At 39.9% G+C, this 25,632-nt stretch overlaps 1 protein-coding gene across 3 annotated transcripts in view; it reads left to right on the plus strand.

Moving 5' to 3' along the window:
- The first annotated feature begins 2,369 nt into the window (after positions 1–2,369).
- The window catches only part of MET (MET proto-oncogene, receptor tyrosine kinase), a 114,971-nt gene continuing 91,708 nt past the window's right edge, over positions 2,370–25,632 (plus strand). For 2 of the 3 annotated variants that reach the window (XM_005899132.3, XM_070369587.1), the window contains exon 1: positions 2,370–2,570. The gene's annotated coding sequence lies outside the window, so the exon portion shown is untranslated. Of the gene's footprint in view, positions 2,571–2,659; positions 2,681–25,632 lie in introns of those variants that run through there. The other variant, XM_070369586.1, reaches the window with a different exon arrangement.

The raw sequence follows: 25,632 nt of genomic DNA on the forward strand, positions 1-25,632 counted from the left end.
CAGGAGTTTGGTTTGGTTCAGAAAATACCAACAGAACTTTGTCATACAGTGTGTCACCCATGCCACAGACCCAAGGAAAATTACATAGCAACAATTAGAGTTTGCCGTAAACCCAAAATGGAATTGTAGAATTCCTATTGCATTTTTAAAGTGTCTGCTTCTATCGAAATCCTTCTTCTAACCCTTTTTCTGATCAAATTTGTCTAGTAGTGTGCAAAACTGATTATTTGATTTTCACACACTCATACTTTTGTCATGTTATTCTTAGTTATGCTATTTTTATAAAATGTTTTCTCCTTATTTATGGTTAATAAATCAAAATGATAATTTTTAATCCAGTTTCAAAATTGTATGGAAATTTGTTAGTAACTAGAAACTAGGAAACTTCAGGGATTAAAATATAGATTATTTGGATTTATAATCTATTTCATTATCCAGTTTGCAATGTTTTTGCTGGGTCTTTCTACCACTTAAATTGTAATTTTTTTTCTATTTTTATCATGGCACACAAACTCAGAAAACCTGTTACAGCAACTACATAATACAATCTAAAAACCCAGTTAACATATTGCTATGGAAACCAGGAAATAGAAAAATAGAAACAGCACTCTAATCATTCCCTTGGACAGCTATGGCTAGTTGTGTGTGTGTAAATTCATTAATTTATTCTTTTATTGAAATTGAAAGTTTGTACTGAACCCAAATATATAATTCACCTGTCCACCAATAGTACCAGCGCCCTTCAACTAGTAAATTAGCATTTTAATATGATTATTTTAATGTGAAGTAGTCGTTATTAAATTGTGTCATGTGATATCAGAAAATCTTCAGTAGAACTGGGTTGTTTAGGTGGCCTTGCCAGCCTGCAGTCTCTTGGCACGGTGTGAAAAACACCTGGGCTGGGACTTGAGAGCCTGCTTCTTCTAATCTCTCCTCTTTAACTAACCAGCTGGGTGAGGCTCTTAGGAATTCTTAGGTTCTTGGTTTCCTCATCTGGAAATGGTTCCATGCCGGGCGCTAGTATTACCTAAAATAATAAGAACTTTCCTTTTCCACAAAATTGGGGACTCATGAGGTAAATCACTTTTGAGGGTTGAAAGTGCTCTGTGTAGTGCCTGCCTCATAAGAAGCTCTCAGGAAAACGATAAGTGTGCCAACTATATTTTTCTGTTTTTAATTCTGTGGTAAATAATTCCTGAACCTGCATAGTAAATGCTGTTTTGTTCCTTGACTCTCATTAACTAACAGCCGTCATTATCTGACTAGCCCTTGAGAGAGTTGGAAAGGAGACCTGCTCAGTCCTTACAGGCAAGGCTGTAACTTTCATAAGCTTTATATTTAAACGTGAGATTTTTAAAAAAGCTACCTTAACACAAAAATAATCCACCAAGCCCTCAACCCCCCTTCTTAATATCGTGATTTCCACATTTAAGAATTAAACTTTTGTTCTGTTGTGTTGTTTGCCTAGTTATTTAATCAGCCTATTTCCTGCTATGAAGGGGGGGAGGGGTAAAAGGGTGGTGGTGGGGGAGCTAAAGAAGCAAGTTTCCTCAGGGTTAAACTCCTGTTGTTCCTCCCTTCAGAAATCTGAGTTATCATAATAGGGGATAATCATTGCATTAATGAAACCATTGGGAGAATTTGTCTACCCACTCCTATCTCCTTATCTGACAAAGAATTCCCTGTTTGTGTGGTGCCCAAATCTCCGCGTCCCCGGGTCAGCGCTCCGCGGCTAACGGAGATGAAACGCGGGAAAAGCTCTTTAGAGCAGAGCCTCGAGCTTTCGCGCCGGTAGCGCGGGGGTGCGCGCCTCGTGCGCGTCGTGTGCGCGCCTAGTGCTCTCGGTGCTTCAGGGCCGCTAGCCACACGGGCACCAGGAGGGGGAGACTCGCTGCCGCTTATCGTCAGGCTGTGCTAACTTCAAACTGCCCGAGCTGAGGGCGGGGAGAGTGCGAGCGGCCAGGGCGAGAAAACTACTCCACCTAGAAAGTTTCACCTTGTCGTGGGCGGGGGAGGGGCAGGAGGAAACGCGACCCCCCGCGGGGCCCGGCGCGGCGCGCGGGCGGCAGGAAGGGCGGGGGCCGATTTCCCCCTCAGGGTGTTGCCAGTCCCCACCTCAGCGCTCCTGGGACCTGTGGACGAGGTGGACGGACCTCGCGTGAGACGGGCTGACACGTGCAGGGGCGGGCGGGCGAAAGCCCGAGTCTGTTCTCCTGGCCGTGCTTCCTCCTGGACGTGCCCGGGCTGCCCCGGGCCGCGCGCGCCGGTGCCCGGCTGAGTCACTGGCCGGGCAGCTCGAGGGTGGGAAGGGGCGGAGGGAGAGCGGGGCGGAGGGAGGGCGCAGCCGGAGGGCGGACTAGTGCGCGGCTGGGCCCGGCCGCAGGTGACCCGGAGGCTTTCGCCGCCCGCGGCGCCCCCAGCGCTTTGTGACCAGATGCGGTGTCCAGCGGAGGGCGGGAGCCAAATGCGGGACGACAGCTGACTTGCTGCGAGGAGGCAGGGAGGCGCGGAGCGCGCGGGTGGTCCCTGCGCGCTTGACTTCTCTTCCGCCGGTTCCTGGGTGCCGCAAGGTAAAACTCCAGCCCGCTTCTGCTTTTCCACCCCCACCCCTGGCCCTGGCCGATCTGCTCTTTGTTCCCCCGGAGACCTGACTGGTGTTCAGGAGGGCAAGATCAGAAAGGTGGGTGAGAGTTCAGGGGCTTCAGAAACTGAACGGTTGTGGCCCCAGAGGCTAGGTCGAAACTACAATGGGGCTTTTCGTTTTAGGGAGTTGCTTCTGACAGCCACCTGTGTGACTCAGGAGAGAGGGGCGCTGGGGTAGGAGATGGTGTGTGACTGTTACTGCCCGCAAGTTCCAAGGCTGTGATCTGACTCAGCCTTTACAAAAGGGATCGAGTCACCCTGTCGTAGGGTGATGTGACCAGAAAGGAGCAAGCAAGCAGTTTTCTAGTTTCCAGCCTTGCTTTAAGCACATTACGTGGGGCAGCTTCCAAGGGGCAGGTGTTTCTGTGAGGGGCTGAATTTTTAATTTCTGGCAAATACACAGGTCTTGTGATCCATCATTTTCAATCTTACTTTCTTTGCTGGGGCTCTGTGGAGGACATCTATCTTATTAGGTGAAATAGATTATAACCAGAGGTCAGTCAGTCTGGTGTACTGCTGCTGATCCAATAATTAAACCAGAAACGAAGGTATTTTCACAGACTATTGCCAATGCAGAATTTACTCCAAAGTATGGTTTCACATTTCATACCTTTTATGTTTTAAAAGAGCCATTTACAAATTTGGCAGTTGGAGAGAGTTCCTGTGGCTCATGCATGCATAGTCGCCCAGTGTGTTTTACCTTATCACAGTTTTATATTCAAAGGAGCCCTGAGCAGAATGAAATATTGTCAACTCTCTTAGGCAAAATAATCAGGCTCCTTTAATTGCCAAGTTAAGACAGTCGATGAATCTGAGAGGATTGTAAAAATTGACGTTGGAGAGAATATAGAGTATCTGGACCCTCTCCTGAATTTTAAGAACAGTGTTCACATTTTGTAGAGTTGGGTGGAGACTTATTCTGTCAGTTCCATCAACCAGACACATGCACATTGCCATGCAAATGGATTCAGACATTATTTTCCTTTACAGCTAAACTATTATAGCTGACTAATGAATTTTTTCTGCATGAGGATGATCTGAAAATGATGTACATCATGTTTCTGTGTGCTTCTAGGATATAAATTGTGCTTTTATGTAAACTGTAAATGGTGCTTGGATTATTTACAGGTACATAGCTTTTCTTTCTAGGTTTAAGCTTATTGGGTTTTGTTTTAACATGTAATCTTCCCTAATGGAACAAAAAGTGAGGGGCTTTGGTTCCAGTTGTAGACTGCAAGTCTGTGATGTATTCAGTGTTAACTCTTTCTGAACTGCTGAATAATACAAGTAAGATTTACGTCACTCATAAGAAATTTTTTAGTATCAAAACTGTGGCTAATTCCTTGTAAAATTTACTGGTGTTTTAAAAATTCTATTCAGGCCTTGTTTCAGACTTTACAGTGCATAAGCCTATAATTACTACCTAAATATATTTTGGTTTTTAACGTGGTATAATTTATAACATTTAGAAGATGATCTGCTGACTACTGCTTTTTCAAAGATTGCCTTGTTCTTAATACATCACAATAGAGGTTTACATTAAATGTACTCTATGTCCCTTCAGAATTAGTGGATGAGGGTTTTCTGAATGATAAAGATGTATTAGATTAAACCACAGCCAGTCAGTATGAAAGTTCCTAAGTAGTATTTTCATAACTTTTAAACCTACAGTAGAAGAAAAATGATACTTTTGTAAGCAGGAGAAAACCCCTTATAAATTCATGTTAAGACTACAACCTACTATAATCTTGAAATTCTTTAAAATTTGTTTAAAGGAGGATTAGACTAAAAAATGCATATCAAAAATCAATTTCCTTAACTGTTGGTAAAAAAAAAAAAAATAGTCCAAAATAACATTAGTCTAATTTGCCTTTTGCACATCTCTGTAATAGCCTGAAGAAACTTTTTCTCAAACGTGGTCACCTCACAACAAGGTGAATAATCAAAAGGGCTACCATTCTCTCAGGAGACACACCTTTCTCTGACTGCACCGATACCCTTGGTGACACATTCATGATGACAGTTCCCTGCAAATTGAGAGCACCTCCCATCTCTCTGCCACCTTCCTCCTCATCTGTCCCCTTTGGTTTGGTTAGAGCTGCTTTCAAGTCGTCTGTGCCTCCATATCTCGTGATTTCATGGTTTCTTCTTTACTGTCATTAGGTTCACCAGAATCATCTATGCTTTCCTTTCCCTGTCATCCCCCCGTATTTCTCTTGAGCTGCTAATGTTTGTTCATGGAAAACTGAATTTCCTAATTGTGCCACCTTAAAGGGAGAAAATATGCAGACTCAAGCGCTAGGGAATTAATCTTTACCTCACTGGTGTGTGTTGAAACTGGTGTCTTTGACCCTTAGCCCTCCCGGCAGAGTTTCTCCATGGGCTTTCCTCAGTGTAAAATAGTCACTTGTTAGTAATAAATGATGAATATACTGACTAATGTCAATTCAGGATCACTTTGATTCCCTGTTCTTAACAGAGTTGCTGCCAGGCCCACATTTGCCTTAGCAAAAAATAGCTAAGAACTGTAACTTAAACATCATATGTGTTTGGTACTAGAGGAACACTTTTAAAAAGGAAGAAATGAAATATCTGCCCTTGAAGAATTAAATATTCAGAAAAATCAATCACATGCAAAATGGAATCAAGGTTCATAATTGTTAGGGGGATCTCATAACCGAATGACAACCTTAGGAAAAAAATTCTATTATTTAATAGCAAAGAGATCAACCTACTTGCTATTAAGATAATTTTTTTTTTTTAAATCACAAGGTTGGAACTTAAAATTTTGAAGCTGCTTCTGAGCATATCATCTTTCTGATATTACAACACCATTAAAAAATAGGCACGGTTGATACCAGTATCTTAACCTCCTCATATTATCGACAAGGCAGCTGTGCGTGAGCCTAGCTCACATGCTATTTTCATGGCACCCCACAGCCTCTGCCCGGTCATCAAGGAAGGTTTACTATTTGAACCATTTTCCACTGAGGTGTATGTTGGGATTCTTCAGTTAGTGATAAATGATGACTATAACATTTCTAGTCTCAGGAGTTTTTCTCATCTTTTTTTCCAATTCTTTTTCCTTTCTTGTTCTTTTTGTAGTAAAGCATACCAAGAAAGATCTCCATTCATATGTGTGGGGCATTCTTCTATTATCAGATTAGAGCTGTGAGTAATTTTGTAATCTACACTTCTATCAGAAACCCCATTCTCAGATATCTCTTCAGCTGTGTTTAACAGTTTAGTATATTCCCCCTGGGATTTGTTTCAATAAAAACATCCAGTAAAATCTGACCACTTTGTTTTTCAAGGGACAAAATGAAGAATGTGTTTTTATAAGCTGTAAAATGTAATTGAGAGAAAAATCACACGTGTGGCATTTGTAACAGGAGGTGTGAGCATAGTGAAATAAAAAAACAACAGTGAACTAGCCAATCACATACTCAGGTATACATATTTCTTTGTGATTGTGTAAATTTGTGCAAGTATGTGTATACAGGTTACTCCTGTTGTTTTATATTTCTATAAGAAATTCTGTAACTATAAGGTAATTAGAAATTATATACAATTTATGAGCCATGTAGATTATATAATGGTCTATAGGATTTGAAAAGTATTTTTTCTAATATAACAAAGAATTATGAAATTTGACCTGAGCAATTATGAAATATGGTCAAAGAATCACAGGTTCTAGTGAAAGCCAGTTTCTTATACTCTTAAGAATGTGTTTGAGGGTTTAGGCATTCAGAATAAATTGTTATGCACCTACCAGGCATAATTCTAGACTCTGGCAATGAATGCAGCAAAGAATAAAACAGACAAAAGTCTCTGACTTAATGTTGCCCTGTTTTATATTGAAGAAGGCAAACTAAATAAAATACAGAAATAAAATGTATGTGAGGTGATGATGAGAGCTATAAGGAAGCATAGAGAGAGTAGTAAGATAGGAGGGAATGGACTGGTGACTGAAAAATTCAGTAGTGGGTCAGAGAAAGCCTTAATTCAGAGGTGACCTTTGAGCTAGAACCTAAAGGAAATGAAAGAATGAGGCATGTGGATATCTGGAGCAGGACCTCTCCTTTGCATTCCTTGAGAGTGTCATTCTCATTTTTTTTCTCTCTGAAATTGTGCAATGCACAGCTGTACATAGACTCCATGGTCATTTATGGAAAGTACTGGGACAGTGCCTGCCATACTTCCTTACAGTCTCAAGGGTGAGGTTGAAGGAGAGACCCACATCCCTTGGTTTGAGGACTATGAAAGAAGAGAACCATGATCTTTTCTTACATTTATTCCCACACCTCATTCTTGATCAGTGATATTGCTCCATTCAGACAATTTCCCTTCTTATTTTCTACACTGTGAGCCTGGCCTAATAGAATTTGATTAGAGTAATACTCAACAGCCTTTGTCACAGATCCCTTTCATAGTATAAATCTGGACGCAGCAAAGGAGGCAGTTGCTGATGGTTTACAACTTCTTTCTGCAATGTACTTCTTTTCTTGCCTTCTCTGTCCTTCCTTTTCCCTTTCCAGTGTTAAATCAGTATATTGAATTTTCTTCTTCTTTTCTTCTTCCCCACTTATGTTTTGTCTATATTCTGTATAAAGATTTGTAAACAGGTAACCTAAATAAATAAAACTAACCCTTTTACTGCTAAGTTGCTTCAGTCGTGTCTGACTCTTAGCAACCCCATGGACTGCAGCCTACCAGGCTCCTCCGTCTGTGGGATTTTCCAGGCATGAGTACTGGAGTGGGGTGCCATTGCCTTCTCCAACCCTTTTACTAGGGAACAACAATTTGCTCAGAAAAAGCCCTAGCAAAGCAGTGCTCAAAATTCTTCAAGCTAGGCTTCAACAGTATGTGAACCATGAACTTCCAGATGTTCAAGCTGGATTTAGAAGAGGCAGAGGAACCAAGGATCAAATTGCCAACATCCGTTGCATCATAGAAAAAGCAAGAGAGTTCCAGAAAAACATCTGCTGCTGCTGTTAAGTCGCTTCAGTTGTGTCCGACTCTGTGTGACTCCATAGACAGCAGCCCACCAGGCTCCCTGGTTCCTGGGATTTTCCAGGCAAGAACACTGGAGTGGGTTGCCATTACCTTCTCCTTTATTGACTACGCCAAAGCTTTTGACTATGTGGATCACATCAAACTGTGGAAAATTCTTCAAGAGATGGGAAATTCTTCAGACCACCTGTCCTGCCTCCTGAGAAATCTGTATGCAGGTCAAGAAGCAACAGTTAGAACTGGACATGGAACAACAGACTGATTCCAAATCAGGAAAGGAGTATGTCAAGGCTGTATATTGTCACCCTGCTTATTTAACTTATATGCAGAGTACATCATGAGAAATGTTGGACTGGAAGAAGCACAACCTGGAATCAAGATTGCCGGGAGAAATATCAATAACCTCAGAAATGCAGATGACACCACCCTTATGGCAGAAAGCAAAGAAGAACTAAAGAACCTCTTGATGAAAGTGAAAGAGGAGAGTGAAAAAGTTTAAAACTCAACATTCAGAAAACTAAGATCATGGCATGTGTTCCTATCACTTCATGGCAGATAGGTGGAGAAACAGTGGAAACAGTGAGAGACGATTTTTGGGGGCTCCAAAATCACCACAGATGGTGACTGCAGCCATGAAATTGAAATACACTTGCTCCTTGGAAGAAAAGTTACGACCAACCTAGACAGCATACTAAAAAACAGTCATTACTTTGCCAACAGAGGTCTGTCTAGTCAAAGCTATGGTTTTTCCAGTAGTCATGTATGGATGTGAGAGTTGGAACATAAAGAAAGCTGAGCACCAAAGAATTGATGCTTTTGAACTGTGGTGTTGGAGAAGACTCTTGAGAGTCCCTTGGACTGCAAGGAGATCCAACCAGTCCATCCTAAAGGAAATCAGCCCCGAATATTCAATGGAAGGACTGATGCTGAAGCTGAAACTCCAATATTTTGGCCACCTGATGTGAAGAACTGACTGATTTAAAAGACCCTGATGCTGGAAAGGATTGAGGGCAGGAGGAGAAGGGGACAACAGAGGATGAGATAGTTGGATAGCATCACCAACTCAATGGACATGAGTTTGAGTAAACTCTGGGAGTTGGTAACAGACAGGGAGGCCTGGCGTGCTGCAGTCTATGAGGTCTCCGTCAGACACAACTGAGCAACTGAACTGAAGAGGGGGCAGCCACTGCTTGGCATCATCAGAGTTGCTGTGAGGCTCAGTGAGTGGCATGGGACCATGTGGTGTCTTTCAGAATTTTTAAACCTAGAAATCTCTCAGTTTAAAAATGTTGACTCAATATCTTTAAAATTGTGCAGCCTAGAGAGCTAAAGTGTTTGCAGGCCAGATTTAATTCCTGGTAGTCTCACTTGTGTTCTTGGCCACAACTCTGCATGCCAAGTGGTCCCACTTGGCATTAGCTTCAGATACTGTTTAATTCAGCAGCTATTGCTGCTGCTGCTAAGTTGCTTCAGTCGTGTCCAACTCTGTGCAACCCCATAGACGGCAGCCTACCAGGCTCCCCCATCCCTGGGATTCTCCAGGCAAGAACACTGGAGTGGGTTGCCATTTCCTTCTCCAATGCATGAAAGTGAAAAGTGAAAGTGAAGTCACTCAGTCGTGTCTGACTCTCAGCGATCCCATGGACTGCAGCCTACCAGGCTCCTCCGTCCATGGGACTCTCCAAGCAAGAGTACTGGAGTGGGGTGCCATTGCCTTCTCCGTCAGCAGCATGCGTGGCCAAAGAACCCCAGACAGCTCTGTAAAGTACTTTATCTTTAGAGGTCTCAGGCTTTTTACCTCACTGGAAAATTGGCTTAGCAATTTTAAGAAGAGATATTCCCTAATTCATCATCTATATTGGCACATACTTATTTTCCTAAACTCATCAACCCACGTACTTTCTATCAAACTGTATATTCTGAACTAAAGAGTAGTACAGTTATTTCATTCTTAAATTACAGCATTTTTTTTGAAATCTAAATTCATTATAACTTTATATGTATATTTCACATTTTATTTCCAAGTTCTCATTCAGAATAAACTCTGTTTGGAATACTGGTGCTTTCTTTGTTCTGTTTTTTATGATCTGTCTAACTTCACCAGTTGTTATTCCTCTACTACTGAAATTCAAAACGTGCACTGTGCTGGTTTCGAGAGCCTTTTAAAAGCCCTCCTATTTTTGCAAACCTATTTTTTCCAAAGGAATAAAAGCTCATAGGTTGTGCACTGACTTGTTTCCTTTAATCCTAAAAACTCAGTGAAATACCCAGGCTAGCGGCCTTCCGGAAGGCTATTGTGTTAGAACGGAAGATTATGTACTGTATTTCTTCCTACTATTTTAAATGCAAATATAATAATATATCATGAAGCTGTGTACATATTAAGATCAGTGGCCTTTTCCTGTTTTGAAATGATCTCTTGTTCCTTGGTAGTTGGAAATCTGAATCTAGCACCTAGAATCTTGGGTCCAGTTTTAAAGTGGTATGTAAAAGAAAGAATTGACTTGGAGAAATTCAAATGTACTTCAATTGTTCAATAAGATTATGGGATTTTTCTGGTTTTTAATATTTTCTTGAGAATATCAAGAGCATTCAGAGCTAGAGATTTGAAATAATGTGTCTTTACAAAGCAGAGAGAGGTGGAGTAAATTTGTTTAGCAGAAGGTAGGTTGTCTCCTTTGAGCCCTAATCATGTGGGAAAGTAAAACCTAGCCAAGTTTTAGGTCCATAAGATAACTCAGAATATCTTTAAAAATAAATTTTGGCTTTTCTCAGGAGTAAAATATGTTTAAACCAGCATTTTGGCTCTTAAAATTTAAACCTAGGGGTCTTTTAAAGGAAATCTAATCCTTGTGTTTTTGATTCACTAAATCCTAAATCATTACCCATAAACTGTATGTCTCTCTAAGCTCTTTGATGTCTAAGAAATCTTTGAAATAATGTAAGCCCCCTTTTGTTCCAGAAAAATAGGAAGTTGGTTTTTGTTAAGGGTCAGTAAACAGTATCTTCAAAAATCTGAGTTAGATCTAAAATCCTGCAACCATGACAAAATGGATGTTTGAATGAGTACTAATGCATTTTTCTGATGCAATGTGGAAAATGTAAGTGCTTTTAAAGACCTTGCTTACTATTGGTATTCCATTGTAATCCTTACTAACCCCAAGGAAATTGTTTTGGAACAACTCCTTTTTATTGTAATATAGAGTCCAAATGTTTATCATTTTATCCTGGCACACAGTAGGTGCTCAGTAAATATTTTGTTAAATGTTAAGTGAATGACTTCTGCCCAGAACCTTCCAGCTAATGTCAATCTTTTTATTCAGTATCAATATCCATCTGTCATATCTTGGAATGAGATCTATTCTGAGTCAGTGACCTGATTCAACAAATTTTAAAAATAAACCATATAACTAAACATATGACACTTATTGAAATTCATTCTGTACCATGAAGAAACAGCCTTACAAAGAGTGCTGAAAATAGGAAGGAATTTCTAGGCTAATTTGATTAAATATTCAGTTGTTAACATATGCTTTCTAAAAATTGATTTTTCCCCCTTTTACTGTTCCTGCCATCCTTCTATCCACCTTGACATGCTTACTGATTGAAAGCTTTGCACAGAAAAGGGCAGGTTATTTGTATCTGTAAGCAAGAGCAGCAAGTTCAAACAGGCTTGGAAAACATAATGCTATAATCATAAGTTGCCATAATATAAGAGGGGAGAGGGGTACTCCACAATAATAGTGGTGTTTAGTTTTGCTCCAAATTGTATAGGTGTCACATCTTTGAACTCTATTGTGTGGGGGGAAAATACCTTCTTACTGTAGTTAGATTTCCTGTTTATGAGTGTGTATTTTCTGGTAACTAGACTTCCCATATAGACTTGGAATAAGCATGTAGCTTTAAGTGCAATTGAAATGCACATGATTAGAGTATTGAAGGCTATGGAGAGAGTAATTTCTCTCCAAAAGAAAAAAAGTGGTATTTGGACAAAGGCATAGAACTGAATCATGGTCATTGACATTCTTCTTGATACCATGTTGTGAATTTCTAACAACTCATCACATTTTGTTCCCAGAAAAGCTTTCCTGGTCAAAAGTGTGTTGTTTCTATATGACATTGGGGTGCCAGAATTTGATCTATTGTTTTTTTTTTTTTAATATATTTTGGTGGGGACAAAAAGGAAATCTGTGCTATTATGGTCTTGAATTAGAGGATTCTTAGGTGAATCTGAAAGTTTGCTGACTACATATATTATCATTAAACTTGTTTTGAAATTTGTAGATAACAGTGTATAAGGAGTAACTTATTTGTATGGTTTTGACATTCTTAATTTCTATTTCAGTGGTTGACCAAACCATCAGTAATAATTATATATTCATATGTTTGTACACATTCTCATTTAGGGGATTTTTTAAACTCTAAAGGTCTCACAGCCTGATAAATGAGCAGTCAAATGCTTCTGTATTTGTACATTTGGAAAATGTGATTCAATTTAAGACATTTTTGCAATAACTCTCATGCTGCAAGTATAGGAAATAGATAATGAAAGAGAAGACCTGCAAGTTTTGCCAGGGCTTTGGGTCAACAAGGTTAAAGGAAGGGAGAGGTGGGTGGATACGCTTAAGGGTCATGGATTTGGGTGCATTGCAAGTCATGGAGTGTCCCAATAGGAGTCAGGCTGCGACCTTCTGAATAGAAAAAAAGTTGGTCAAAACAGTATTTGGAATCAAGGGAAGCTCACAGGAAAATGGTAGGCGTATGATAAGCAAGGTCGAAACCCTCCAACTCTGTCACATGTGGTTTGATTCTGGGAGAAACGATAGACTATCATCTAGCCATTTCTAAATCAAGGCTCTTAGTCTATCCTACTCTTAGCGACCAGTAAGAATAACAGGAATATGTAGCAGAAAAAGAAAGAACTTTGATTCTGCATGTCAGAGGCATGTGCTGTGTACTTTTAGCTACTCAAGAACACTGTAATGAAATTCTGAGTTCTCAGAACAAATTAAAGAGTATTAAAAGAAAAACCAAACTTACAAATGTTTTACACCATTTTCATGACTAAAATTTTCTAGCATATCAGGGTATTGTAATGCATCCATTACTGTTAGAAGCAAAAGTTATGGCCCTTAAAACTGTGGTGGTTGGTGGTTTAGTCACTAAGTCGTGTCCAACTCTTGCAGCCCCATGTACTGTAGCCTGCCAGGCTTCTCAGTCCACAGAATTCTCCAGGCAAGAATATTGGAGTGGGTTGCTGTTTCATTCTCTAGGGGACCTTCCAACCCAGGAATCAAACCCAGGTCTCTTGCATTGCAGGCAGATTCTTTACCCACTGAGCTATGAGGGAAGTGTATCAAGATATTGTAATTCGTCTATTACTGTTAGAATTAAGACTTATAGCCCTTAAAACTATATCCATAGTTACTTTTAGATTTGGGATATCATCTGCAGTGGACATATATTAACTTTTCTTGCAAATATTATTTTGAGACCATTTCTTTGGGTTTCAATTGCACAGAATTCATGCTGGAGTATGTGTAAGAATTGTACTTCTCATGTTCTAAACTTTGTTGTCTAAGAGTTGAGGAAAGCTTCTCTCGAGAGCTGCCTTCACTTCCCGTCTTTATGCTCCTCTGGGAGTCTTGCTGCTGCTAAGTCGCTTCAGTCGTGTCCGACTCTGTGCGACCCTGTAGACGGCAGCCCACCAGGCTCCCCCGTCCCTGGGATTCTCCAGGCAAGAACACTGGAGTGGGTTGCCATTTCCTTCTCCAATGCATGAAAGTGAAAAGTGAAAGTGAAGTCGCTCAGTCGTGTCCAACTCTTAGCGACTCCATGGACTGCAGCCTACCAGGCTCCTCTGTCCGTGGGATTTTCCAGGCAAGAGTACTGGAGTGGGGTTTCTTTTGATTCTGGCTTCACATTCAGGCAGAATCCCTCCAACACTGTCCAAAGTGAGCCTGTGACCTGACTACTATCTAGTTAAGATAGACAGCAGACAGGGAATCATTTAGGGCCTATATGAAACTCTGGACCTAAAATATCACCCTAGCTAGTTTTTTAATTGATTATAAAAGTATACAATAAATATTTTAAGTTCTGTCACTTTATTTATATATAAAGAAGCAGCCAAAGCAAAAGTTGTTGACAGAAGGAAATGTTCTAACAGATATGAAGGTGCTTTTTGGACTTTTTAAAGTTCACTCATAGTTCAGTTGGTGGAGAATCTGCCTGCAGTGCAGGAGACCCTGGTTGGATTCCTGGGTTGGGAAGATGTGCTGGAGAAGGGATAGGCTACCCACTCCAGTATTCTTGGGCTTCCCTTGTGGCTCAGCTGGTAAAGAATCCTCCTGGAATGCGGGAGACATGGGTTTGATTCCTGGGCTGGGAAGATCCCCTGGAGAAAGGAAAGGCTACCCACTCCAGTATTCTGGCCTAGAGAATTCCATGGACTGTATAGTTCATGGGGTCACAAAGAGTTGGACACAACTGAAAGATTATCACTTTCACTTTCTGTCATATCAGAATTAAGATACTTCTAAATTTATTTCAGTCTCACTATCAATTTGGATTGTTCATTGAAATCTGTAAGTTAAGGTTCAATGATTTTAAACATTCTTCTGGTTTTCAAATAGCTTACAAAAAAAAACCTGTTCTTTAAATCACTAGAAAAGTGCAGATATAACCCTGGACAGTTTGACTAATGACAATGAAAGGTGACAGTCCTAGAATCTATGTCATAACTTGATTAATTGCTTTTCAAATGTTATTAAGGATTCTGAATGAATAATAAGATTGGTGTTTAGTATCAAGGCTCCCTCACAATTCCTAAATGGGTTTTAATTTTCAGAGTTAAATAATCATTATATCTAATTCATTTCTTTAACATCTTTAGACTGTTGGTTTTATTGAGAAGAGAACAGAGTATCTATTTCAATATGTTTTTCTTTTCCCTGATGTTATTCCTTATAGATTTCAATAATAATGGTTTTGAAATAAAAACAGTCCAATTCTGGCATTTCCTCTTAATAAAGGTTCATAGATCTGATGGATTATATAAACATGACAAGGAATTCACTTCAAAGATTATGATTATGGGAGCATTTAATTCTCAAATCTGCCTTGCTGCCTGTTTAGATACTCAGTAAAAATGAGCATTGTGCATTAGGATAAATGTTACCTTGAGAACTTTTATTTTTGCTTTGGTCATTGCTCATTTTGACCGGTCTATAGCACCTGCTTCTCTTACCAGCATATCTGTTTACTTGTCTGTAGTCTCATTTTTACCTCTTGCCACCACAGTGATTGGGCTTCCTTGGTGGCTCATCTGGTAAAGAATCCGCATGCAATGCAGGAGGTCTGGGTTTGATCCCTGGGTTGGGAAGATCCCCTGGATAAGGGAACGGTTACCTACTTCAGTATTCTAGCCTGGAGAATTCCATGAACTGTGTAGTTCATGGGGTCACAAAGAATTGGACATGACTGAGTAACTTTCACTAGTGGCTACAAGCTTCCATTATTCCCTCAAGTTCTTGAATCTCTTTGGCTCCCCTTTTCAGTATAGTATCTTCACTTATAACTTAAAGAGTAAATAGAATCCTAAATGATTTGCATGTCACCCATTATTACCTCCTTGCTTCTGTGTGAGATGATGAAATGGTCTTTTCAACTTATGGTCTTGGTCTCGTTCTTCCCCACGTCTTTAAGCACCTTGCTCCATCTGTCCCACCATCCCTACCAACCCCTCTCATCTTTAAAGCCTCTATCACCATTTTTCACTCAGCCCTTACTCAACTTGCTTCTTCTAGGAAGAAAGAATACACATACGTCACACACCTGATAAGATCCGTAATATAGTTACCTTAAGTATTCACTCCTATTTCTGCCTTATTCTTTAAAGAATTTCTGAAAATCTCTAGGTGAAAGTGAAAGTGAAGTCGCTCAGTTGTGTCCAACTCTTTGGGACCCCATGGCCTGTAGCCTACCAGCTTCTTGGTCCATGGGATTCTCCAGGCAAGAATACTGGAGTGGGTTACCATTTCCTTCTCCAGGAGATCTTCCTGACCCAGGGGTTGAACCCAGGTCTCCCGCATTATAGGCAGACACTTTACCATCTCATTTTTTTCTACTGCCATTCATTTTTTAACTCATTCAATTCAAGCAGTTTGTTCCCCGCACTCAAGAAAGTATCCTCTAAACACTGGAAACCTCATTGCCAAATCTGACAGACAGTTCTTTTATACCATTTGACCCTTCTATGAGATCTGATACTGTACACCTTGCTTTTCCTTTCTTGAAATTTCTCTTCAAGCTTCTGAAATGCCACTTAAACCTTTTTTTTTTTTTTTGCCTTTAGATATAAAGTTTAGATTCTGGTCCTCTTCAGGGTTTCATCTGAATCCCTCCTTTCTCTTGCTGAACATGTCCATAGGTGATATCACTTACCTCCATGACCTCAAGTACTCTCATGGGTCATTTCTGACTCCCTCTTTTCTTCTGACCACTATGCCTATGTTGTTAACCACCTTAAAGACACTGCCACTTGAATGACAAACAGATACCTCAGTTATTAACTGAAGTATTATTTTTGCCCCAAAACTCTTCTCTGCCTATTTTCCTTACCTTTGATTATTACGTACAAGATAGACATTGTATAGTCATCTTTGACTTCTCATCTCCTTTATGGTCAAAATCCATGTTGAATCACTGTCACATAAATTCCTAATTTAGTCCTTTTTTTCTGTCCTGTCCATATTGCCAGGGCTTTTGTTCAGGGTCATTCTTTCATTTATTAATTTATTCCATTATCTATTCTTCAACAAATTCTTATCAAGTGCCATGAATGACTCTATCTGCTGTGCTTTCCGTTATGTCAAGCTCTTTGAGACACTATGAACTGTAGCCCACCAGGCTCCTCTGTCCATGGGGATTTTCCTGGCAAGAATACTGAAGTGGGTTGCTATGCCCTCCTCCAGGGGATCTTCCCAACCCAGGGATAGAACCTGTGTCTCTAAAGTCTCATGCATTGGCAGGCAGGCTCTTTACCACTGGTGCTACTTGGGAAGCCCTAATGGCACTATGCCAAGGGCTAAAGATGGAGCTTGTAGCCTGGCGGGAGTTAAGAATAAGTAAATTACAATACAGCATTATAAAATCTAGATAAGGGAAAGGCAGGTTTGATGTATTAGCACTTGGGAGAGTTCCTAATCCCATCCTACAGGGCAAGAGGGGCATTGGTGAAAGCATCCTAGAAGAAGTGTTTCCTAAGATGAGACTTGAAGAGACGGTAAGAGTTAACCAGTTGAACGTGAGGGCAGAGGTGTTCCATAAGAGAGATCTACGTGCTGAAACCCAGAGTAGGAGAACACATGGCTAGCTTCAACAATTCATGCAAAGACAGGATGGCTGGAGCCTGGATTTCTAGGGAGGTGATGGCAAGTGTCAAGGTGGGAGAATTAGGCAGAAGCCACATCATGCATGGCTTTTAAGCTGTGCTAAGGAGTTGGTCTGTTTTTAAACATAAAAAATGATATAATCAGACCATCTTTTTAGAAAGAAATCTCTGCTACATTGGGGAATGGATGATCAGGGATAAGAAGGGAGATGGAAGATCAAGTAATAAATACAAGCAAGAAGTGATACTGCCCTGGGGATAGATACAGGTGGACATATTTAAAATACCTGAAGGGAGGAGTTAGGCATGATGGGAATATGGGAATGGAGATAGGATATGGAACGGCAGAACAAGTATCATGGGAGTAGATGGAGGTGCCAGAGGTCTATCCAACTGCTCCTTTGTAGTCACCCTTTTCACCAACCTGTTGGCGCTGGTGTGCCCAAGCACACAGTTCTCTCTCCGTTCCCTACACACCTTCCCCTGGTGGTCTCATTCATGTCATGGTTTTTCATACCATTAATATGCAGACAGCTTTCTAATTTAAATCTCTAATCCAGATCTTTCTCCTTAACTCCAGGGCTCAAATACCCAACTGCAAACTCAGTATCTCATTTTGGGTGCCTAAGAAGTATCTCATTTTGGGTGCCTAAGAAGTATCTCAAGCATGAACAAAACTAAACTTCTGATCTTCGCACAGCCCTGCCAAACTTGCTCCACCCTCCTGCTCCTCAATATCTATGACTGGCAGAGTCATTCTCCCTTTACCAAAGCCAAAATCTTTTAGCTTATTCTTGACTCCTTTTTTTCCTCACACACCTCATCTCCAAATCCATCTGCAAATCCTTTTAGCTCTGTGTTCAAAATATGACCAGAATTCAGTCACCTCTCATCATTTATTCTTTTCTCTTGGCCTAGGCGACTGCCATCACTCACCTGGACATTACGGCAGCTTCCCAATCCCTAACCGGCATCATGTCTGTTTTAGCACTATTCCACCCCCTGCCACCGGAAATCCCTCACACCTAGTCAAAGTGATTCTATTAAAATATAATCACTTCCTTGTTCACCACTCTGCAATGTCTTCACATTTCACTCTCCAATAAAAGCTCAAGACTACAAGGTCCTGCTTGCTCTGATTCTTTGTCTTTGATATAATCTCTTAGTCACTGAGGTACAGGCTTATTGGCCCTGTGCTGTGCATTCTTCATCCTTTGACGCTGGTTTGTTTTTTTTTGCCAGTAACATTCATCAACTTCTTTTATTCACATTCTGAAACTGCTTTACTTGTTGAGAACACTTAACAAACAATATAAATACTTTTCGCATGGAGCCCTGCATTTTCTCTCAACACTTATTCATCAGCTTCTAATATACTACATGATTGATGTAACTGTTTTATGTATTTGTTGTCTGGAACCACCTGCCACAAAGTACATTCCACAACAGCAGGCATGTTTGTTTTGTTTACTGATATATCCCCAAACATCTTGCATATATTAGGTGCTCAATAAATATTGGTCAAATTTAGTCTTAAATAGCTGTTGAACAGGACTTCCCTGTTGGCTCAGTGGTAAAGAATCCACTTGCCAGTGCAGGAGACACGGGTTCAATCCCTGATCCAGAAAGATCCCACATGCCTCGGAGCAACTAAGCTTGTGAGCCACAACTATTGAGCCTGTACTCTAGAGCCCAAGAAATGTAACTGCTGAGCCCGTGTGCCCTAGAACCCATGCTCCACAACAAGAGAAGCCACCGCAACTAGGAGCCCATGCATCACAACTAGAGAAAAATTCCGCACAACAATGAGGACACAGCCAATAAATAAATAAGTACTTTCTAAAAAATAGCTGTTGAACGTACAAAACTGATGCTTGAGAGATGGACTTCTGGACTCTCTGGACATAAAGAGGTGAAGATACAGATCTAGGAGTCTGTGCTTTATTGGAAGTCTTCATCCTCTATTGCCTGGGAAGATGCAGTGACCTTCTGTTAGATCTTCTGGTCCCTAGTTTCTTTCCCCTCCAATCCATTCACCACAGACACCAAAGTTGTCTAATTACAGTTATAAGTAGGCTGGTTTCCATGTCTTGATTAAAATTTCCCAGGGGTTCTCCACTACTAAAAGAGTGCAGAGCCCTCAGCAGGATTGTAAGACTTTCTGTGATGTGCCCCACTTAACCTTCCAACTTCATCCATACCCAGGCCCAGCCCACACAGCTTCTGTGCCAGTTACAGCATCCTAAACAGCCCTGCACATGGCACCTGCGTGGGTGTTGTGTCTGTCCAGAGTATCTGTCTCCTGCCTTGACTGTGCCTTAGCAACTCCAGCTTATCCGATATAGTAATATCTTCACTCTGAAATACTCTGTGGCCCATCCTTTACCGTAGTTAGCTCTCCTTCCCTATATTCCTCCAGAGATGTGCACCCATCTGGAATGCACAAACTAGAGGGCAGTGAGTGGGACAGGAGACTGGAACTGCCGACCAGTGGGCAGCATCTGTATGGTTAGCAAGTTTTTTTGATATCTTGACCTCTTTTCTCTGTTTCTCTCCCTCAAACACACATACACTGCTCTGAATTATTTTTCCTTGATCAGTTATATAAATGCAATCCTGAGCACACTTGTTTTTAAGTTGTCCTAACCTTTTGGTTTATTGATTTTTCAAAGATGCAGAGTGTTTACTGAGGTTCAGATATTGGATTCAATTCTTACTTTTCTGTTCTGTTCTATTTTTACGAGGATTGCTTTGTTTGGCATTCTTAATTTAAAAGTATTTAAGATTTCTGTAGAAGGTTTTATTTGGATCTTTTATTCTCTGATTATTGATCTCAATGTAGTGATATTTACATGCTTTTTTCTCTCAACACAGAACTGCGTTACGTTTACACAAGGAATCCACATTTATACAAAATGTGGCCAGTTTTGTTATTTCTTCTATTCACATTATTTTCTTATTTTCTAAAAGCTTTTTTATACTTTGCCTGAAAAGAAAATGTTATATACTGACAAAATTCACCTTGAAAAGTGTCCCTGGTTCACTTCACCACCAGAGAGTCTACCTGGTAACTTTGATTTCCAGAAAAGTTCTCATGTGTGAACAAAATAAAATTCAGGCTTACCCTAAGAACTAAGTGCAAATAGTGGTAAAGGAGGGCACCTCTTCACTCGACCACTCCGTATTTCAGGGTCGCAGCCTGGCATTTGGCATCCTTATGTGTCTCCTCTTTTTCTGTTTTCCCCTGGATGCTGCTGTCTCTTTATGTGACAGTGGCCATGACATAAATAGGTCCACTTACCACCAGCATTCCTCTGTAGGCATTTGATTTCTGCTCTAGGTAACACCGGAAGAGATTAATCAGTTATATAAACTCACTCGTGAGCACAGTTCTCCCCATTTGGAATTCACTGTCTTATACTGAGAGCATTTTCAACCACCGAGGGAGGGAAATGTCTGATTCATTAATGAGTAATGTACCAGCTTCCTCTCTGTGTCTCCCTTCAGTGGTTCACATTCAGACCATTCAGTCAGGTTCATCCTAATCAAATCCTGTAATTGACTGCAACTGGAGAAGATTGCGAGGCTATTTTTTTTAAAATTTAATTTGTGTACTTAGATGTTTCTCAAATGTGACCTGGGGGTTTGAGTTATTCAGGATTTCTGGATTAATTGAACAAAATCTGATAGCACTTCTGCACAATCTGAACTATAAAATTGCGTCTTTCCATTAGGCTGAAAAATAATTTTAAATAGTTTTATGGAATTTCAAGAATCTTAGCACTTTAATATTGAAAGCTTAATCTTCATATTTTCAAGGGCAGTGAAACATTCTTACCTGACCTACAGCTTATTAATGGGACAAAGGCTGTCCATCAATTAAGACACTGACAGTTCAATGTATTTTCTGAACAGGACCTTTTAATGATATGCACAATGATAAAACAAATGTCCATTTATTCTTAATTCCCAGAAGTTGAATACTTTCAGCCATTCTTAAAAGGACAAAGATATTTACTAACAGAGTAAGACTATGTGAAGGATAGTCTTGAGAATATAATGGAATTCAGTTCTTTTTATCTTTACTAGTATCATATCAGAGTTGAACAATGATCTCAATCATATGTTACAGCTGGAAAATGCAAGTTGGCTTTTTCTTGTGCAATGATTCAGTCATTTTCAACTTCTAAAATGTTTATTGGAAGAAGGGATACAGTATTAGATAAAAATCTGAGTAAGAGCACTATTTGGGTCTCTTTCAAAGAAACAACATTTGTGTAATAATCAGGAGTAATTGTTTAGAGCAGCCACCAAAATAATATTTATAACACATTAAAATCATTTTGTGCCATGTTTCTTTTCTCCTACAGAAACCTACATATGAATTTTAATAACCTTTTTATTATAAAGTATGCAAATAAATATAGGAATTCTTTTTCTGTTTCAGAAATTTCATGTCAGTGACAGGTTGCCATATAGACTGTAATGAGCTCACAAATCTTTTCCTTGATTTTTAGGGGAAAAAAACCTTTATTTTATATGGTTATATTTTCATAGGATCTTTAAAACCACCTGTTATGAACAGGTTACCTTGATAATCACTTTGAAAACACCATATTTTAGATACACAGCATCAAAACATCAACAACAACCCCCCAAAAAAGTATGCACTTTTGCAACATGTGTGTGCTATAAAAACCTAAAAAGTACTGTTCTACTCCAACTGATAGATAGGTTTGGCCAAAATAGTTTCAATCTAAGTTCTGTTAATAAAAACGGTAATTATTCCCTTATTTTTCTCCATTTGCTTACAACTCATATTGTCATGTAATACACATTCATGGGACATAATTATACTAAAATTTTATTCATTGTTTAATATGAAATTCAATATAACTAAGCATTCTGTAGACTCATTTGCTAAGCCTCAGTGGTGATGTGGATTTACTTTTCTTTAAAGAGGTAAAATAATAGTTCCTTCCTGGAGAAGGCAATGGCAGCCTACTCTAGTCCTCTTGCCTGGACAATCCCATGGAGGGAGGAGCCTGGTAGGCTACAGTCCATGGGGTCGCAAAGAGTCGGACACGACTGAGCGACTAACACACATACACACACACAATAGTTCCTTGTTTGTTGTTCTATGTTAGTGTGGAAAGCCCTTACAGTGGCCTTTGTCTTAGAGTACAATTTAAGAAGGACTTCAGGAACTTGAAATAGCTTGAGAGGAAAACCGCAAGATGGCCAAAGAGTAGAAAAATAAGAAATAATACTATTTAAACTGTGGATGAGAGGGCTAAGGTGATGAAAGAGTCGGCAAGTATTTGGAGTGGGCTCACCCAGTGGACTATGCCAAGTTCCTCATTTTTGATGAGGGTAAGCAGAAACTGGCTACACAGCTTAGGAAGATGAGCATAAAAGCAGCATTTATTGAATGCCAAATTCCAGTGGCTCATAATTTATCTTTAACCCTCCTGTCCAACCCATGGATGTGTACCCTTATTATTCCCATGTTTTAGATGAAGAAACTGACACTTGGGGTCAGAAAGTATGTAAATGGTAAAGCCCGGATTCACATCACATTGAAGTGTGATGACACTGAAGCCCGTACTCTCTCCACTACACATGCCCTCTTCTCCAGAAGGCTTATGAGTTATTGGGAACAATGTTGTCAAGCAAAATAGTCTGTAAATATTAGACATAAAATGAAATCATGTGTGTTTTGACTCATTTAAATGTGGTCATATAAAAGAGTAGTCATATGGGGAAAAATCATGAAGACTCCTTATGTGCCTTTGACTTACTATTAGAAATCATCGTCAAGGTAGTGTCTGGCTACATTAGAAAGGATTTTTGACATGCATTATTTTATCTTTCTGAAGTCAGTTTTAGGTTTTTTGATGATAATAACACTTAAGTGTTAAAACTTTAGACCTAAGAATTAAATGTTCCACAAGGCATGTTTTAAAATTTGCTGTTTCAACAATCCAGTAGATCCGTCACTTTTCAAGTTAGGTTGCACATTTAGATTTTCAGCATTTATTTTACTGTCTTCAAATCCACAGACTGTACACTTTTTGGGGATAGAAACTCTCTATTTATACAGGGGCATGGTATACAATGGGAGCTCACAAATATTTGATTAATATTTGATAAGCTATGACTTCATAAGTAATGAGTGTTTATAAATATAATATTTTAAATGTCATCAGGAATCTCCTATTAGGATCTTCTTTCCTGGACTTTGTTTTTATGGGCACCCTTTTAAATTAATGGAAATAATATATAAATGTAGAAAGGGCTAAGAATTTTCCCTAGTATTTCACTGTGGTAAGTCATCCTGGAGAATTTAGCCATGACTGTTTTTATGACTGCAATTTCCTTAATACGGGACTTCAGCCATTTTCCATCATCATAAATCCCTTTTATACACTTAAAAGCAGGATTGAAGTGTTTTCTAGCTTTTTATATCCTGACTCTTCACTTAGATACATTATTTCTATCTTTGATAGAAATATTTCTATCAAATACATTATTTCTATTTTTATGTTAAATTCTAAAGGAGATCAGCCCTGGGTGTTCTTTGGAAGGAATGATGCTAAAGCTGAAACTCTAGTACTTTGGCCACCTCATGCGAAGAGTTGAGTCATTGGAAAAGACTCTGATGCTGGGAGGGATTGAGGGCAGGAGGAAAAGGGGACGACAGGGGATGAGATGGCTGGATGGCATCACCGACTCGATGGATGTGAGTTTGAGTGAACTCCGGGAGTTGGTGATGGACAGGGAGGCCTGGCGTGCTGCGATTCGTGGGGTTGCAAAGAGTCGGACATGACTGAGTGACTGAACTGAACTGAACTGAAATATTGAGGTAGAATTTGAAACTATAGAGCAGGATAAAAGCTACTATAGCACCTCAGAAATTTTAACTAGAAGATACTTTCCAAATGCAGATTGAAATATTTAATTATTCAAGTAAATAAACAATCTTTTCCAGTTACTCCAGTTACTTGAATATTTTATATAAGGCTGCTTTTGTGCACTTGAGTTTGAATTCACAAGTTTGTAGAATCTTCAAGTGGACATTATTTGGTCAAGACTTCTTCAGGCACAAGAAATAAAATAATCCCAATGAAACTGCTGATAAAAGAGAAAGAAAGGAGGAAAGGAAAAATTTACTGGTTCTCATTAGCTGAAGAAGACCCAGTAGAAATGGATACTTCAGCAATTGCACTAGTGACTTGCCTTTCTCCATGTCTAGGATGTTCTATCCCTTGGGTCATTTTCATGCCAAGGCAGGCTTTTTCCACCCAGTGACAAAATGGTCATCAAACACTACAAATTAACATCATCCTTAGGGCTGGTGATCTTTAAGAGAGAGAGAGATCTCCTCCCAGTATCTATGCTGCTGCTGCTAAGTCGCTTCAGTCGTGTCCGACTCTGCGACCCCAGAGACGGCAGCCCACCAGGCTCCCCCGTCCCTGGGATTCTCCAGGCAAGAACACTGGAGTGAGTTGCCATTTCCTTCTCCAATGCATGAAAGTGAAAAGTGAAAGTGAAGTCACTCAGTCGTGTCCGACTCCTAGCGAACCCATGGACTGCAACCTACCAGGCTCTCCCGTCCATGGGATTTTCCAGGCAAGAGTACTGGAGTGGGGTGCCATTGCCTTCTCCGCCCAGTATCTATATTAAGCCCCAAAAGACTCTGGCTGCCTTGCTTTAGTCACATGCTCACCCCTGACCAGGCTCTGGGTCAGAGGAATAGAATTCACTAACAGACCAGCCTGGTTTGCAAGCTCACCTTCAGGTGAGGAGGTGATTGACGGCCCCATTAGATAGGGGAGAGTTTTCAAAAGAGTTGCCAGTAGTAGAGAGAGTCGGGGCTGTGCAAGTAAATACAGAAAATTTTTTCAAAATATTGTGCCTTTAAGTCTTTTCCAGGAAATACAAATAATTTGAAACAGTCCAAATAAGCATCATATTTTTTAAAAAAATATAAATACACTTATAAAAACTAGATATCATGTTTTTCATATTTTAGATAATATTTTATCCTCTTTGAATCTCTTTTTTTTTCATAAAAACATGGGATTTTTCCATTTGCCTTAAAAAAATGTGAGCAATGCTTATCTTCTAAGAAAACATTCAGATTAGAAGAATTTATATAATGGACCGAATCTTATAAACTATAAAGCACTGACTATATAGTTATAAAATATTATGATTTCTAAGAAAATTCCTAAAGAAAACAAATTTACCCATTTCAGTGTTTTAAAAGTGTCTCCCTTACAAAACCTGTTCCATAACTCCTGTCATATTTTTTCATGAGGCATCAGTACTTGCTTACAACATAGGGGCTTCCTGTGGCACAGACAGTAAAGAATTTGCCTATAGTGCAGGAGACCTGGAGGCTATCCCTGGCTTGGGACGATCCCCTGGAAAACCGAATGACTACCCACTCCAGTATTCTGGCCTGGAGAATTCCATGGAAAGAGGAGCCTGGTGGGCTGCAGTGCATGGGGTTGCAGAGTCGGATATGACTGAGCGACTTTCATAACACAGGCATATGCTTTGAGACAAGTTTTTGT

Source organism: Bos mutus, chromosome 4, assembly GCF_027580195.1.
Source record: "Bos mutus isolate GX-2022 chromosome 4, NWIPB_WYAK_1.1, whole genome shotgun sequence".
NCBI lineage: Eukaryota > Metazoa > Chordata > Mammalia > Artiodactyla > Bovidae > Bos > Bos mutus.